Consider the following 14,161-nt stretch of genomic DNA (forward strand, 5'->3'; position numbering starts at 1 on the left):
ACTCCCCGGGCACTGCGAGTGTTCTTAGAACAGTTTCACTTTGCTTGCGAACAAAACAGACACATATTGAGTCCTTAGAACACCCCCCAGTCAGTTTATTTAGAACATTTCAGAACACCCGTGATGTCCGCAAACAAATCGAACACAAAAAGAACGTCTAACACATAAAAAACACAACTTTCATCCTATCTCATACACTCCCACCCTCCCCAAACACTCCTACACACCAACACACTCTACTAAAAACACATTTTGAACAAAGTTTCACCGCGCTGTCCGCGGACGTCCGTGAATCCAAGATGGCGGGCGCTACCGAAAAATCTGACGCGCTTCACGCTCCACGCCGTCCAATCAGCGAACACGTTGCATGTCCGCGAACATCACGCAAGACGGTTGGCCAATCAGGACACTGTCCGTGGAGCGAACAGGGAAGTGTGTCTGCGAACCGAACACAGATATCACTAATTTTTTTTTACCTACTTTTTGGTCATTTTAAAAAAAACTACTGGGTGGATTTTCACCAAATTTGCAAAAGCACGCTTTTGGGACCAAGCCGCTGCTCCTGGTCCAAATTTGGTGGAAATCCGTCCAGCGGTTTGGGCTGTAGGCGCGATCAAAAAGTTTTTCCCATTCAGTCTATGGGAAAAAAAAAGTTTTGTGACCCCCCTATAACTTTGCCCCCCCCTGGACGAATCCTCATCTCAGAGTGACTCAAATACTTTTTTTGCAAAGTTTGGTGAGGATCCGTCCAGGGAGAGCGAAGTTATAAGTCACCCAGAAAGTGCTCTTCCTATGGAAACAGCAACTTAACCATAACTACATGGCCACGGTAGTGGCCATGTATTATATATAAATATATATATATATACATATATATATATATATAGATAAACTGAGAATTAAGGCAATGCTTCACCTTTGTACACCAGTAGAAAGTGGAAAACGATGATGTAATGCAGAAAATTTGCCTGAAAATGCTTTTGACTCAAATACTTTTTTTGCAAAGTTTGGTGAGGATCCGTCCAGGGAGAGCGAAGTTATAAGTCACCCAGAAAGTGCTCTTCCTATGGAAACAGCAACTTAACCATAACTACATGGCCACGGTAGTGGCCATGTAATATATATAAATATATATATATATACATATATATATATATATAGATAAACTGAGAATTAAGGCAATGCTTCACCTTTGTACACCAGTAGAAAGTGGAAAACGATGATGTAATGCAGAAAATTTGCCTGAAAATGCTTTTGAACACAAGGGGTGGGAGGTCGTATTCCAGGAAGCAAGGCAGGCATGGAGACATAACACTGTTTACACCAGCATAAAGGTAACAAATGATGAGGCAATGCCATGAATAAGCTTTAAGATGCACTCCAACATAAGGGGCGGGAGGTGAAGTCCCATGAACTAAGGTATGCATTGGGACACTGTCCCAGAAGCATACAATCCATAACAAGATCGCTTTCTAATGGAATCTGTATCATGGCATGTGAGGTAAGAGACCTCCGTTGCCATGAAAACCAGGCCATTTACATCTGCGCTTTGGAGCGGCAAGTCTGTATGGTAACATGCATGGCTAGAAATGTAGGAGCGCAATGCAGGTAATTCAACCCCATGCGTACGTGTTATGAACACTCCATGATTATGGGGACATGTAAGATTATTTCAGTGCCTCAGCACGGGAATATTAATGAATAGCATGACTGGCACAGAATTTGAGATTATATCAGAGGGAGTATAGATTGAATATGGACTACCATGGGGCCCTACCGAGTGCCGTGATAGTAGGTTAACAGATCTATAAGTGGATTGTTTGCTGGTATACACATGACTATGAAACTAGGTCAAGATGGCTGCCGGGATAGAGGGCTCGCTGCCCAGAATTCCCAGGATGCTAGCTATGGTGACACAGAAGTAACAAAAACAGACGAGGGGCACCAAGACTGTTGTGCCCGTTGGGTGCCTTGCAGTCTGTTTGCATAATTGACACAGTAATCGTTTAAAATGCAGTGAGTATGCCCCGGCACGGGCAATTTAGGTGCAATAAATTATATATGTAGGAATTACTTGCCAAGTGAATGAAACGTTCAGCAGATAAACAGAATCCTTGTTCCGATAGGAACGTCATAGGACTCTGATCTGCAAAACAGATTGTCTGAGGCCAGAAGTCAGCCGGCTCTTGTCAGGTAAGTCAGGCAGAGAATAGAATTTAATTTAGGTGCAGGAACCAGCTCATTCTTTATCGTTTGGCTGTACCTTAAAGCATCTTTAATACTTTTAGCCTTTTAATCCATATTAATTTATTTGTTTAGGTACGAACAGGAGGATATGCCTGGGACACATTGAGGTCAGTGACACATAGATACTAATTCATCTAAAATTACTATTAACATGAATGAGTGCTGAATTTTGGAAATTGTGTTCTTTTTTATAGAATATGAATGAAAGTGAACTGAAGAAAAATGAGGGGAACACATCACATTAGCCCATGATGAAGGATAATACATATATCCAACACGTGGTTGCAAATACACAGTTGGACATCAGGACATCTTGTTTATCCTTGTTGTTGTGAACTAAATGTTGATGTGGAGAACGAAATGTGCACACACAAAGAGTCATGATCTGAAAATAATGCATCAGAGGCTTAGACCCTGAATTGTATTTTCTTTAGTTGGATATTTACTTTGAATTTAGTTTGAATTCTTTGAACTTTTTGAATAATAAAATATTTGACTCTAAAATGTATAAGTTGCAACTTAGAACTCACACCCAAAACTGAAACATGGAGGAAATGCGAAATTAAAAGTGTATATGCCATTAAAAGAGATTACTTTTTATGCTTTGTGAATGTGCTTATGTTATAAACATTTCATAAAGGGCTTCTCCCCGGGTTGAGTGCACTAGGATTATCTGTAACAGCAGATTCAGGAGAGTGAGTCATATACCTGGTCCAATGGGAAGAGCAGAATTTTGGATCGATTATGCCTTTGTAAGACTTGATGGTAATCATAGTTCTACCCATCTTACTCTAAGAAACACTCCTTACAGCGATCATAAAATGCTTTTAATACGACTCCCAAGTGTACATGGTTCTGTAAGCGTTTGGAGCCCCGGGGAGATCTATGTAAATACTGGAAAAATACTAATTAGCATGGGGGAACACGAATGTAGCAGCATTAAATAAAGGTGTAGAAAATGTGTAGCATTTGACCCAACAGAACTGAAAGTTACCCAATTGTATTTTAAGGAGACGGCCTTGTTACTTGCAGATTATGCTAATAGATATGGAGCTACGTCTAGGCCAATTAAGGGAAAAGTGACAGAACACAAGCAAAAGGTTTACAATGCAGAAATAGCAAGGGTAAATAAGGAGAAATTAAGTAGGATAAGGAAGGTGACAAAGATGGAAATGAATGGTCGGATCAGTCAAGTAAGGTGTGAAGAAATGTTAAGAAATATAAAAAAAACATACACAATGGTTAAGACAGCATAAGGATCTTGCAGGAGGGCAAATAGCCAGTGTTATTCCTCTTGCTTAGAAAATAACGACGCTAAGAAATTATGGCATGAAGTAAGCGAAGTTATCGATCCAATGGAACATGCCCTGTTTAACCCGAATCGGCAAGCAAGAATGGGAGAGCTATTTAAAGGAGCTATACGGCACTAAATCTAATGTGACACAAACTATCTCACTATGATTTCTGAGAATAGAACGATATTTACTGAACGGGAAGAAAGGAGTACAATTAATAGGCTGAAAGTATCATGAGCCCCTCCGCCTATACAATAATGTACTTAAGGACAATGTTGAGGCATGAACTCCAATTCTAACAAAATTGTCTGAATGATTGGAAAAGAAGGCATCATTCCATCTTCATGGAGAAAGTCAATGTTAATCCCAGTCCATAAGAACGGTGACCGGGACATAACAACCAATTATAGGTTATTGGCTATGATTGATCCCCGGGAAAACTATTCTGCACGCTTCTTTTGGATAGATTATAATCTTGGGAAGAGCAGATCAATGCATTCTCTTTGCAGCAATCAGGTTTCGGCAAAAGAATGGGGACATATCAAAATATCTGGGCCTTGAATTATTTAATCCAACAGATGCCGGCGCATAAAGATAGAAAACTATATGTAGCTTTTATTGATTTTTCAAAAGCAATTGACAGTGTCAGCAGGTGAAAATGTTGGCTAAAATTACAGAGTTGCGGGATAGAAGATGATCTTCTGCTCCTAATTAGGCTCGTTTATAGGGATACATCTACAGCAGTAACATTAAGCCGGGAGGGACTTATCACGATTATATTGAGTCACAAAATGGATTATATTGCCAGTCCTTCCAGCCTAAACTAGGGAATAGGCATGTACACTGGGTAATGTACACTGATTACACCATTTTGCTTGATAGAACACCAACTGGACTGCAAATGACTTTTAGTATTCTTACTCTGAAAGGAATGTGTTGCCAGTGACTAAAGAAAAGACAAAGATCACGGAAATAGGCTGTAAAAGAAGGTCCAGTCATTTTGAGTGGAAATTCGATGGTGATCGAATTGGAAAAGTTGGAGCCTGAGTTTATCTCAGTGCTCTTATCACCCCGAATTGCTCTATTCAAATAAATAGGGAATATATCATGAATAAAACTATTTGTAAGTTTGGGGTGGTAAAAAAACGTACTGCGTCTAGAGCCTGAACCTCTAGAAAAGGGCTAAAACAGGTCTCCAGTACTAGTGTTGTACCCAGCATCATACATGCAGTAGAGATCTTGAAGAACACGGAAATAAAATGGCTTAAGATCTTGTGAGGAGTTATTTGGCGACGTGCGCTGAGGCTTTCCCAAGGCACCCCTATTGAGGCCATCGGTTTGGAATTATGCCTGGTGTCGCTTGAAATGACATTAAACATCAGGAGAAGCATGTTGCTGCATAAGATACTTAATGACACTGGAGAAACACAATATAGTTGGTAAAAACCTTTATGGGATAAGCAGCTTGTTGGGTGTGACCAAATGAGTGAGTGGAAGGGTGAAATCGAGGTTTTCCACAGAAAGATCGGTCTACACATGGACTTTTCTGAGCACCAGAACATATTTAAGAATATGCTCACAAAAAAATTGCCATGAATGGGACCGAATAGCAAATTTAGATCACCTACATGGGGAAAGTACCTTCCAGTTTTATATTAAACAGAAATCCCCATACCTTTTACCATTTCTTTACTTGGTATTGCCTTTCCAAACCATCTGCACCAATTGTAGAAAAGGACATTTGCATGAGTAATGTTAATGAGAATAATGAATAGTTTATTTTTCACTTCCAGACATGCTTCATACCCAACTACGCGTTGCAACTTACACAGGGGAAATATTATTTCTGATATATTTGAGACGTGTATTCAAAAACCAATTCTAAACTATGCAATTTTAATAGATGTCAAATTTGAATTCAATCCCAAAATGCCATTATGTTCTCAGGTTTAGTAGCAAAAGGATTAGTGGTATTTCTCTAAAACTGATTGTCCTGTAGTTTGCATACTAGGAATTCTAATCACAACAACAACCTATTTTTTTAAGTAGGCCTGTAGGTATTTCCTTATTTAGTTGACTTTAAGAACCAATATGGAACTGGCAAAATCTTCACTCTGAGAGCCCTTCCCTTAATGGCTGGACAAATAATGCAGATGAGCGGGCGGTAGGAGAAGATGAGTGGACTAGCTTCGAAAATAAAGGGTGTCTCATACTCAGTAATCATAGCCCCAATGTTTTGCAGTGATTATAAGGAGAAGTAACACCTATACAAAATTGGGATAGTAGTATTAAAATCTTCTTAACGCAAGCAAGCAATATGGGTCCAGAGTCTGTTGGAACTGCAGGAGTGGACGAAGCCTACAAAGACACTTAAGGGGATCCTAACAAGGGGCCAGTGAAAAGGAGAGGGGACTGTTTCTCAAAACTGAGATACATGGACTCATCAAGCAACACCTCCAAGTACCTACCATCTTACTCATTTGCATGGCTGATGGCTGGACAGTATGTAGACTGAACTATTCTGCTCGAATTCAGGCGGTGGTGTGTTTTTCAACAGTTGGTCGATGCTGTTTGGAAAAACCTGCAGGTGCGTTTTGATGCTTGTGCTCTCTGATGGCCTTTGACATGCAAGAAAAACGTCTTTATTCAAATCCAACTGCGCTTTCGAGTTCTGTGATCCATGTTGCTGTCTTGGCTATACAGCATAATTGTACCTCTTGTTATCCCTTTTTTCTGTAACACTATTTTTATTCCAGTTTTTGCACGTGTGATGTTTGATATTTATACTGAAAGGGGTAATCGTTCACCAGTCATATGACCCTTGCTTTATTACTTCCTTTGCTGATATTAAGATACAGCAACGAAAATGTAACTGAGGACAACTCGTGACTGTTTGATATACTGCAATCCTTATCACATTTTAACTTGAACCCTTGGCTGTTCTCCGTGTGGACATCTACTGGCTGTTTGGCCAACTGCAAACTTTAATATCTATTTAATCCTTGTAGCCACAGTGAACCGACTCTTAACAGTTCAGCTGGGGATTGCAGTTGGAAGGGATGTGCTACCATTCCAAGATGTCACCTATGCAAACTACTTCTGTCATTGAATGTTATGTATTAAGAGTAATGTATTATTCACCTCTATTATACTGCAGCACAACAACGAAAAACAACATCGATATACAAGCAGCTCTTAAAAACACATTTCGACAAATCTCACCTCATCATAGACAGTTCCACTCACAGCGTTAAAATGAAAAGAAAGTTCAATGTACAAGCAGCAATCAAACAAAATATGTTCTTTAAATCATCATTCAAAAATAATCTCCCTGATGTAGATTATTGCACTCGTTCATACAAAATAGCTGATGCTACAGCAGATTTTTCTCCAGGATGCACTCACTCTGCATCACAGAGCACATGACTGCCATTAGGGTCTCTCTGTGATATGTGTGTCTTCGTGAGCTCTGTCAGCAAGGTAAAGCTCCCTCCAGCTAGAACTAACTAAGTAGCTATCTACAGATTCTGCCTGTGTCCTTCAAATCAGAGCAACAGCTCTCAAATGTGGAGAAATACATGTATTCTCAAAATATGTGTGACAATAACTACGATTACTGGACCCCACACAATACCCAGAACTTTCAACAATACCAGACTGGCCATTGCTTCCGGTATGCTAACGACACAGCATAAACTCTCTATCACACATACATTAGCACAGATTCTCTCCTTCTTCCACTACCTGCACAAGACGTTAATGTTCCTCATGTATTTCTGCCTTTTCTAGTCTTCAAACTCACAAGATGTCCTTCATCCACAAGCGTTGCTCATGTAACTTGCTAGCCTCCCAGATGGCAACTACTAAGTAAAGAGGGGGCAGGCATGATAATGGAGCTACATACTGCAGGGCTAGACTCTGGGAGTGCAGGGAGAGAAACCTCAAAAACCTTAAGCTCTATGGGCCGAATCTAGGCCACCTCTCTTTCTCTAGCCACATCTCCCAATTACTTCTACGCCATCCCATTGGTGATGCCACCTCCTGGTATCAATTAAATGGATTCCCTAAAATGGAGGAAATTAGTAATTCCCCATTGGCGTGCAATGCAACTTCTGTCCAATTTTACATTTCACATTCCCCTTCCAACATTTCACTCTGCGGGTTAATAAATTCTCTTCAAAGGCAAAACAGGTAAAACCTAGGTTTTTCACATGAGGGCAGCCAGCACTTTGCAATTTCAAATATGGCAGCAGGTTCAACTTAGCCTTTCATCGGCACTAGGTCGATAAATCAAGTACCACCCAAATGGGGTATTAATAACACCCCAGCTTACAAACTGCAGGAGTAGCAACGCCATTTATTAAATATTCCGCGTATTTCACAACTCTACACTCATGCATGTCCGGAATGTATGTAGGCATGGCTCTTATAGCTTTTATATAGCTAATGGTGCACATATAATCGCAGTTAAGGTTACATGACACTTTACGTGAGAAAATCAGAAAACATTTTCCTCTGTTACTTTTAACCTCATCCATGAAACATTACCAAATTCGGCATCAACATGTTTGTGCCACATCCAAACATAAATGTCCAATTCTTGACGTTTTGATGTAAAAATGTACCTTGAAAAATGGGTGGTATTTCCAAAAAACACCCTTGCAGAACACATATTTTGAACCTGCTAACTTTGACCTTTGACATATTTGTTATAGCACTAGTCCTATCCTGAAAGTACCACACATCCCAAAACTTCAAAAACGAATCTCACAAACTCGAAAGATTCACTTTGTGTATATGCGCATATGAATCATGACCACTAAAAACACACTCACAATAAAAGTATAGATCTACAAAAATCAAGCAAAAGAACTCACAATGTTTTAGGCAATGCACAGTGAGAATACATTATTTGCCAATGATCACACACTTTGGTTTAGCAGCGTACTACAAGCCCCATGTTTTATGGCTGGTCTATTGGTGGCTGTTGTGATACATCACACATCAGAAGTTACGGGGAGAATTAGCTTGCTACACTCTATGCAACCCCCTTACCTGGTGCCCCTTCTCACGCTTGCACACACGTTTCCCCACTGACTTGTCTGTCTGCGCCCCCCTCACCCTGGTCACTTGGGCTCTCATCGCATCATAGGCTGCATGCGCTTCCTCCCATCTTAGGCCACATGCGCTACCTTGCATATTAGGCTGCGTGCTTCCTCGCATCGTAGGTCGCATGTGCTCCTCGCACCTCAGGCCATGTATGCCACCTAGCATTCCAGGCTTCCCTCACATCCTAGGCTGTGTAAGCTATCCTTGGCTGCATGTGTTCCCTCGCAGTCCTGGATTGTGTGCGCTCACTCGCATCTTATTTATTTATTTGTTTTATTTATTTGTATTTATAAAGCACACAGCGGCCCTGTGGAAACGTGGCGCTGTTACAGAGTACTTAATCTAGAACAGTCACAGACAAAGATGAAAACATTATATGGAGAGGTAAAGAAGAAACAACAGAGGTAGCATATGTATGTTATGTTGTTGCTTAGGTTACAGTTGAACAGCATGTTTAAATACAGAGGTAGTATACATATGTTATGCTGTTGCTTAGGTTACAGTTGAACAGCGTGTTTATACATGTTGGTGAGGTCTAGCAGAACAGTACGGTTTTTAGCATTTTGCAGAAGGTAGTGCAGGATATTTCGTTTCTTGGTGTGGTGGGCAACGCATTCCAGTTTTTATTTGGTGCCAAGTGTTGAAAGCTAGACCCTCTCGCTTTGGTTCTTTTGAAGGGGGGGACGTAGGTCTGGTTGGAGAGGTGGGACCTGGTGGGTCTATTGGAAGAGTTGAGGGCAATTCTTTCTGATAGGTAGGGTAGGTCATCGGAAAAGAGGCACTTTTGTGCAATGGCCAGTGATTTGAACAGTATGCGTTCCTTTACCGGTAGACAGTGGGCATCTTTCCTAGCTTGAGAGATGTGTTTCCTTTTGGTAATACTCGGAGCTGCCTTAAGGGCATTATTTTGTGTGACTTGAAGTTTGTTGAGGTTTTTTGACGAGGTGCCCAGGAATAGTGCATTGCAGTAGTCCAGTTTGGTACGTACTGTAGCTCTGCCGATAGATAGGCAGTTTTTGGTAGAGAGGCAAGGCTTAACTGCATTGATCACCTTGGTGGTGAGTGTGGCAGAGGAGGCTATAGCATTGACCTGGCGGGACATGGGTAGTGAGGAGTCGAGGTAAACTCCTAAGGTTTTTACAGTTGTTGAGACTGTGATAATGGAGTTGTCAATGTTGAATGTTTAGTATTGTGGTGGGAGCTTCTTGAGAGTTTCCCTGGTACCCCGTTTAGGCAGAGGCCATTGGCAGCCATCTATGTCTGGATAGCTGAATAGATTTTGGTTAGGACTGCAGCGTCTTCTTCATAAGTACCAGATAGTGGGAGTAGTACCTGAGTGTCGTCAGCATAATTGGTGTATGCTATGTTGCGACAATTGAGATCGTTGAAGAGTGGGTGGGTGAATATATTGTAGAGCGTGGGGGCCGTGCAAGAACCCTGCGGGACGCCACAGTGGATGGTGGTGAGGGAGGTGCATGCAGTGCCTGATTAGACTTCCATGAGTCTTCCATTTAGGAAGGAAGTCACCCAGGTGATGGCTTCTGGTGAGAAGTGGGCCTCATTTTTTAAATGCTTTCCTACGATATTATGGTTGACAAGATTAAAGGCAGCTGACAGATCCAGGAGGAGGAGAAGTGCCGGTTTGCCTTTGTCCATGATGTCACCAAGTTGTATTTTAAGATTGAGTAGGGCAGACGCAGTCCCGTGTCCTGGACAGAAGCCTGACTGTCTTTTGCATAGGATGTGATTTACTTCTAGATATTGCAGGGTTTGCGTGTAGGCGACTTTGTCCAGGATCTTAAGCAAAAAAGGGATGGTGGCTATGGGCCTATATTTATTGGCAATTTCAGGATCCAGGTTTTTTTTAGAAGTTGGCACACCCAGGCTTCTTTTAAGCTGTCTGGAACAGTGTTAGAGTTGAAGGAGGTGTTGATGAAGGACGTGAGAAACGGGGCAAGTGTTTCTGCACAGTCTTTGTCTATTTTGGTTGGGTAGGCATCTCCTTTGCAGTTGGAGGGCTTGATTGTGTTCACTATCTCAATTACTTTGAGTTCCCTAATTTCCCTGAATTTAAACGGTGTTATGGGGTCTTAAGTGATCACTTACTCTGTGCTAGCGGTTAGTTTAATGTGCTGCGACAGATTTTTGTGGTGCTCCTGATTTATTTTTTTGCAGGAGTTCAATTTTATTTAGTAGGGCAGTTTGTAATGTGTTAGACCAAGATTGATCTCTGACAATATCTTGGGATTTGGTGACTGGCGTAGTTGGTTCTTTAAAGATTGATGAAAATCTCTTCAGATTCGGAGCTGGCATTTGTAATCCTTTCGTTGTAGGATGCCGATTTGGCTGTGACTATAGCTTTTTTGTATTGTGAGGCAAGCTTTTTGTATGAGTATAGCGTGGCAGTGGTAGGTGAGCTCTGCCAGATGTTCAGCGCTTTGCATTTCTGAGAACAGAGATCTTTTAGTTCAGTGGAGAACCAGGTGTTGGAATGTTTCACGTTTTTGGCTTTTTTCTTCTGGATAGGAGCATTAATGGGTATTGCGGTGCAGAAAGTGGATTTGCATATGTCTGCTAGCACCAATGGGTGTGAGGACTCAAGGCTGGCGGTGAGGGTACAGAGATGGGGTAAAATCCTCTATTTGGTGAGGTTTTTAGCACTTCTTGCCAGGGCTGGGGGGATAGGGTTAGGTTTTTTTGTGTTAGTGGTCGCAGTGGGGATGAAGAAGTGTATGAAAAGATGGTCGGAACATGGGGTGGGGGTCATAGAACTAATTCCAATATCACAGTTGTGGACGGCTACCCAGTCGAGGTTGCACCCTTTGCTATGCGTGGGCGAGTTAATTTTTTGTTTGGTCAAAGCCTAGTTCCTGTAGGGTTAGAGTAAGAGCTTTGGCTGGTCTGTCCTTCTTGTCGTTGAATCCAAGGTTGAAATCACCTACGAGTATAGTTTTTGAGGTGGTTTTTCGCTTTTCCGCTAAGAGGTGTGTGAGGTTCTCGTGGAAATCTAGTAGTGGGCCAGGTGGGCGGTAAACAAGTTTGAGGGTGATGGTGATGTTAGGGGAGAGGGAGATCTCTATTGTGAAGGTGTCAGTGTTTCCTCCCATATTGGATGAGGTTAGGCTGCATGTGCTCCCTCGCATCCTCAGCCGTGTGCATTTCCTCTTGATCCTTGATTGAGTTCGCTCACTCGCATCTTAGGCTGCATGTGCTCCCTCACATCCTGGGCCATGTGCGTTCCCTCGCAATCCTTGATTGCGTGCGCTCACTCGCATTTTAGGCTGCGTGCGCTCCCCACACAACTCTAAGCCCTTCTCTCTCCACTCGGCCAAGCGCAGTCTGCATTCCCCACGGCCCTCTACTTCCCCCCTTTCCTAGCCCCCTTCCCCTCTACGAGGCCCTGTCCCCTGCCTTATTGTCTACTGTTCCTGAGGTTTTGTTCTCCACGGTTGTTGGCTATATTGCATTGCCTGCATTCCAGCTGTGTTCATTCTTTTCTTCTAGGTTCCCTGGTTGATTTTTCTGATTTTTGGCGTTTTTGTTATCCATGGTTGTTTACTTACATTCTACTGCCTGCTTCCCTGCTGTGTCCATTCTTACTCCTAGGTTCCATTGGCAATGGACTTTGTCTATGTATTGCATCGGATTGTCTGCCAGTTTCATGTCCTATTTGTGCCCCTCCTCCTACTGTGTCCCCCCGCCTGCTTGCTACCTAACTCACTCCCCCTCCACTCTCTGCTCTGACCTCTGCCCCCCCACTCTTCCCTCTGTATGCTCTATGGTGCTCTCTGTCTGATCTTTGTTCTCTAACTGCTTTTCTATCGACTATCCTATCCTTCTCACTAAGTCTGGAAGGAAGAAGTTCAAAAGGGATATCCAGATCTCCAACCCAGGTCTTCCTACTGCTGATACCTACACCAGTGCCTCCTCCAGACAAACCCTTACCGACATCCCCTTTGTCGTTCCCTCTCCAGGTCTATGGAGTCCCCATATGGTATCTGTTCTCTCTCCATTTTCCTCTTCACCCATTAATGGTGGCATCCGATGGGTGGCCCTCCTAGCCCCCTTCCACTCCTCCAGGAGCATTATTAATGTTTACCTAAACAGCACATCCTTGGTACAAGGCCCTCAGGCCAACCTCTCCTTTTTGATAGACGTTTCCTGCCCCTTATCAACTTCCTTTCTTCTCCTGCTGTCCCTTCTTTCCCCTCTCTGGCTCCTCTGCCTCCACCATCCTCTGCCATCGTTATGGCTGCCTCTGCTGCATCTCCGGCCACCCTGTTGCCTCCTTCCTCCGCCATCCCTCTGGCACACACCTCCTCCTCCTTGGCTACCTTTCCCTCTCCTCCTTCCCCCTCTGCCCATCCTCGGGCACCTACAACTCTTCTAGACTGTGTGCCTCTGACCTGTACCCCTCCACGAAGTCCTTGAAAGGGGGCATCCTACTCCACATTGCTACTCTTAACTTACACTCAGCTGTCAAACACTCCTCTGACATCTGCCGTCTCCTGGAAGAACCCGATCTGGCTGTACTCGGTCTGAATGAGACGTGGTTCATGGCCAGCTCTGTCACGAGCTTTGACACTCTCGTGATGGCTTCAGGATCCTCTCCATGCCCAGAACCAACCGTCCCAGTCAGGGTATAGCAGTGATCTTCCCAGAAAGGATCCCTGCTTCTATCATTCCTATGCAGGACTACTCCTCCTTTGAATGCCTGGTCTGCAGGCTCCTTATCTCTCCTGGCCTTTCTATCACTGTGACCACTATCTACCGGCTACCTGGTCAGGTAGCCCCCTTCCTCTCTGAATGGGCAGACCTCCCCTACTCTCTCCTCACCTCTACTTCTCAACTTCTCCTCCTCTGAGACCTTAATATCCACGTGGATGCTTCCTGTCCTTCTTCAGGACTCTTTTGCAACCTCTGTTACTCTCTCTCCCTATACTTCCCTCTGGCCTGACTCACTCTGCAGGGCACACCCTTGATGTTCTGATCTCTTCAGATCTCCCACTCTCCAACCCTCTCACCATTCCTCTCTTTTGGAGTGATCACTTTCTCCTTCCCTCCCATCTCTCCCTCTTTACCCCTCATGCCAAGCCAACTCCAGCACTGCCACTTACCTTCTCGCTCATGAAGCATGTGTCATTTGAGACTTTTGCTGCTACTTTTTCTCCTCCTTCTACACCTTTGGCTGACCCACATCCTGACACAGCCCTACCTAGCCTTCATTTTTCTATCTCTGACACTCTTGATGTACTTGCCCCTGTCATGAGGATCCGCTTGAAGCCCAAATCCACATGCAACTCTTGGTATGACTCTGACCTCGTCGCCCTCAAATGCAAGTGCAGGGTGGCTGAGAGGAAGTGGAGGGCAACAGGTGCACCCTCTACCATACTGGCCTCCTGCCGCCTGCTCCAAAGGCAGTACAGACACTCTGTCCGCTCCAAGAAGAGAGCGCACATCCGTGCCCCGTCTCTGCAGCATCTAATAACTCGCCCGAACTCTTCAAAATC

At 43.4% G+C, this 14,161-nt stretch overlaps 1 protein-coding gene across 2 annotated transcripts in view; it reads right to left on the reverse strand.

Annotated features, from left to right (window-relative positions):
- Positions 1-14,161, reverse strand: part of LOC138481120 (glycine receptor subunit alpha-4) — a 1,152,059-nt gene that overhangs the window by 758,999 nt on the left and 378,899 nt on the right. The window lies entirely within an intron of this gene.

The sequence above is a fragment of the Ambystoma mexicanum genome, chromosome 5p (genome assembly GCF_040938575.1).
Source record: "Ambystoma mexicanum isolate Mex_15411 chromosome 5p, UKY_AmexF1_1, whole genome shotgun sequence".
Lineage (NCBI taxonomy): Eukaryota > Metazoa > Chordata > Amphibia > Caudata > Ambystomatidae > Ambystoma > Ambystoma mexicanum.